Source organism: Idiotropiscis lumnitzeri, chromosome 2, assembly GCF_059441095.1.
Source record: "Idiotropiscis lumnitzeri isolate Australia: NSW breed Sydney's pygmy pipehorse chromosome 2, RoL_Ilum_1.0, whole genome shotgun sequence".
Taxonomy (NCBI): Eukaryota; Metazoa; Chordata; class Actinopteri; order Syngnathiformes; family Syngnathidae; genus Idiotropiscis; species Idiotropiscis lumnitzeri.
Window position 1 is genome coordinate 28,607,601 of NC_142392.1, and position 4,523 is coordinate 28,612,123.

General features: G+C 40.4%; 1 long non-coding RNA gene across 1 annotated transcript; it reads left to right on the plus strand.

Moving 5' to 3' along the window:
• Positions 1–2,970: 2,970 nt before the first annotated feature.
• Positions 2,971–3,901, plus strand: LOC148342214 (uncharacterized). The gene is made up of 2 exons (XR_015839697.1): positions 2,971–3,018; positions 3,540–3,901. It is a non-coding gene; the product is annotated as an uncharacterized LOC148342214 (long non-coding RNA).
• Positions 3,902–4,523: the final 622 nt, after the last annotated feature.

Consider the following 4,523-nt stretch of genomic DNA (forward strand, 5'->3'; position numbering starts at 1 on the left):
TAACCCCGATCTTAGGTTTTGCAGACCCAAAGCTACCTTATTTGCTTCATACCGACGCCAGTACGACAGGCTTAGGAGCAGCACTCTATCAAGAGCAGGAAGGTCGGCTTCGGGCCATAGCATTTGCCAGTCGAGGGTTGTCCAGAAGTGAAGCACGCTATCCAGCTCATAAGTTAGAGTTTTTAGCGCTCAAGTGGTCAGTGACAGAAAAGTTTCACGATTTTTTGTATGGTGGTAACTTTACTGTGGTGACGGATAGTAATCCACTCACATATATATTAACCTCTGCTAAATTAGATGCAACGGGATACAGATGGCTTGCTGCTTTGTCAAACTACAACTTTAAACTGCAGTATAGAGCAGGCAAACAGAATTGTGATGCTGATGGACTTTCCCGACGTCCTCATGGAGATCTTGTCAATGATGCACAGTCAAGGAAAGAGCAAGAACGAGTGAGCCAGTTTGTCGAACGTCATGTAGCCGACAACGACATGTCAGAGCTTGTTGATACAGAAGTTATGCAAGCAATTTGTCAGAACCATCTCATTAAAGCCAAGAACCCCAATAACTACGGTGATGTCACACTTGTGGAGACATTTACCATCTCAGCAAGTGCAATCCCTGACGCCTACAGTTCTGAAGAATTACATGGTCTGCCAACACTTCCTGCTTTGTCCACCTCTGAAATTAAAGACCGACAAAGAGCTGACTCAACGATCAGTCAAGTGATTGCGCAGATCGAATTTGGTCAAACACCCCCTCCAACCTCCCGGAGGGAATTACCGGATCTTCCTCTCTTACTCAGAGAACTAAATAAATTGGAATTGCATGACGACGTGTTATACAGAAAACGACGAGATGGAGACCAAGTGACTTATCAACTTGTTCTTCCTGAAGAACTCAGATCATCTGCACTTCAGAGTTTACACAATGATATGGGCCACTTGGGTATTGACAGAACCCTTGATCTGATCAGAAGCCGATTCTATTGGCCTCGGATGGCAACAGATGTTGAGCACAAAATAAAAACATGTGATCGCTGTATCCGTAGAAAGAGTCCTCCTGAGAGAGCAGCTCCTTTGGTCAACATCGCCACCATGCGACCGTTAGAGTTGGTTTGCATGGATTTCCTCAGTCTAGAGCCGGACAGCAGTAACACAAGTAACATTCTTGTGATGACAGATCATTTTACTAAATTTGCCCTTGCAGTGCCCACACCAAATCAAAAGTCCAAAACCGTCGCCAAGTGCTTGTGGGACCAGTTTATCGTTCACTACGGCATACCTGAACGTCTTCACAGTGATCAGGGTCCTGATTTTGAGGCAAAACTTATCAAAGAATTGTGTGAAATTTCTGGCATAAAGAAGATACGGACTACTCCATACCATCCACGGGGTAATCTCGTTGAAAGATTTAATCGAACGTTACTCAGTATGCTGGGAACTCTTGAAGACAAACAAAAATCCCATTGGAAAGAGTATGTTATGCCCTTGGTGCACGCATACAATTGCACGCGCAATGATGTGACAGGATATAGTCCATATGAATTGATGTTTGGTAGGAAACCCAGATTGCCAGTCGATCTTGCATTTGGACTACCCTTGAACAAAGATCAGAAGATATCCCATTCACAATACATTCAAAGTCTCAAAACACGACTGGAAGAAAGTTACAAGATAGCTTCAAGAAATGCACAAAAAGTAGCAGATAAAAACAAGGCCAGATTTGATCGTAAAATCTCTGTCTCTGAACTTGAAATCGGGGACAGGGTTTTGGTGAGGAACGTGCGACTGCGTGGTAAGCATAAGCTTGCAGATAAATGGGAAACTGACATTCATGTTGTTGTGAAACGAGCAGGGTACTTACCGGTTTACACAGTCAAACCAGAGTCGAAGCAAGGTCCTTTACGAACCCTACACAGAGACCTTTTGCTTCCGTGCAGTTTTCTTCCTGTTGCCACAGCAGACCGACCTGAACCGACACCTGTTAGTCGTCCAAAAACCCGCCTAACGACTGCAACAGAAATTCCTGATGCTGATGAATCTGATCAACCTGACAACGATGTTATGATTCCATGGATTGATGATTCCCAATGCCAGGAGATTGCCAGATTTACCACTGTGCGTGACTATACGACAACCCCAGATGCAACAAAATCCTTGGATACAACACCAACATTGGACAGAAACTTTCCTGAAAACATTGGAACTGAGAACCTGGATAACGGAAATGGAGATGGGGATGAACCTTTGGAAAATGTTCCAGATGCTATCAACAGTGAAGTTGAAAGTGGAAATTCCCCTCTGACTCCTGACATACCTGAGGAATCCAAATCACCTGCAAGTACTCCTGAGGATTCAGTTGAGGAACAAACTATTGACTTATCCAAGAAACTGGACTATGATGATCCTGTGACCACTCAACCATTGAGGCGATCAGAGAGAGATAGAAGACCGCCAATGAGATTAGACTATCCTAATTTAGGGAATCCCCTAGTGACAGTTGTAAAGTCTTTATTTCAGGGTTTAACTTCTGCTTTCACCGACTCCCTAAATAATCCAAATGAACAATATTTGCGAAACATGCATCGGGACATGCATGGTATTTTACAGGGGAGGGTGTAACCCAGTAGAGAAAACACCATTTTATTTTGAAAAAACATTTATTTTGTTAAGAGGAAGTGTATATCTCTCGTCTACTTGATTTCCTGTTTGGAGTGTCATTCATCTGATTATGACTTTCTGATTCGTCAAAGTCAAGTTGTCCCGCCTTCTCGAGACGCTATCTCGAGATTAGCTGTGTATATCGTTCTTTTCCGCTTGGATGCCCAACTGAAAGGTTGCGTGACGATATCTAATGCTAATGTGCCGTTCGGTGAGTGAAATACTTAGTGAAGTTGATATAAATGTGACCAATAATAAAATGTTAATTGGGAAATGTTTTATCTTAAGTGTGGATACCAGTGAGAATTGAGGGTCTGTGACAAATCGACCGTGTTCGTACTTGAACGTCGTCTTGGTGAGTCGCCATGCACTTGCTATGGACTGTCGTAAAAACGTTTTTGTGAGGCTAACGTTAAGCTAATGCTAATCGCGAGTGGAAATGTACTGCTTGTTTACAGTGAAAGAGTTGATTTTACTTGTTTTAAGGTCTTTCTAAAGCAAGGTTTATGTTGACAAACAAAAGTATAACTGCTCATTTTGATGTAATATGTGTTAAAAGTGAAATGTTGAATTGACTCAGTTATGTCTGTTATACAATTATTTCTTTATTGAAGTGATTGATATGTAAACCATAAAACATGGTTATTGAGAAATTGGACATATATTGAGAAATGTTTATTGTTATCTCATGAGTTCATTTCATGTGTTACAATGACAATTTGGAAAACATGCATGTATATTAAATCTGTTATAAATGTGATATTTAGATGCAGTATTTATGATAATTGAAAACTATAGAGCTATAGCGACTGATAAGACTGGAAAGTGATGATAGACTTATTAGCTGCATACAATAATTTCATTATGGTTATGCAGGCTGGGTTTTTTGTCTTGGCATTAAACCAAGATCCGAAACTGAATGGATTCTCCTTTGATGGAGATGGCGAGCCTGAGCCCAGAACCACATCTGCGATAAAGGAACCACAGTCTTCACCAACTTCTTTGTGAACATCACGTGGTAACACACCTAATTACCACCACGACAAGACTTTTTTCCCCAAGACTACCGGAAAGAACATTGACTGACTTAAACAAAATATTACTGAGCTCAGTAGGACTTTGGGATTATTATTTCTAATTTTTGGGATTTGTGATTTATTTTATGTATATGATGCCGGCTGTGAATTTGTAAATAATTGTTTTGTTTTCCATGTTAATACAGTTATTGTTGTTGCTCATTTCTGCCTCCAGCTATTTCATTCACACACCTATCAATTATCACTATTGTAGCCTTCGAGAATCTAGAGTCTGGTCCAATTTATTAAATATCAAACTAACACTATCTTTAAGTAATCGGGGGTTACAGGTGCATAAGTGTGTTTCTGGATATTATTTGTCCAGTCGTGGTGTCATGGTATTTTGATGGGGATTCATTCAAGTAGGACGAAGTCGGAATTCCCTGAAGGCACAGGTGTGAAATGCACTGAAGTAACTTAAGAAAAAGTAAAAAAAAATTACGATTGTTTAAGAATGTGCAAGAAAGAAAAATGTTGAAAATAACGATATTTTCCAGGAGGTATTTATTTCTTTGTTGTTAATTTATTCAATTCTATACTTATTTCAATATTTGAGTATTATTTTTCTTTCAATATGTAGTATATTTTGTCTTTGAAGTGTGGGTCCTTGCTGCCTTCCGGAGAGGCAGCCGAGCAAGGCTGGATTGGTGATGAAAAAGAACAAAAGAAAGAAGAAAGATTTTATTCTCGTCACATGCTGATGTCAAAAGAAGTCTCCCCAAAAACGTGCGAGCCCCCTCTCAGACATTCCCTTCTTATAGGGAATGCCCAAATAGGACATGAA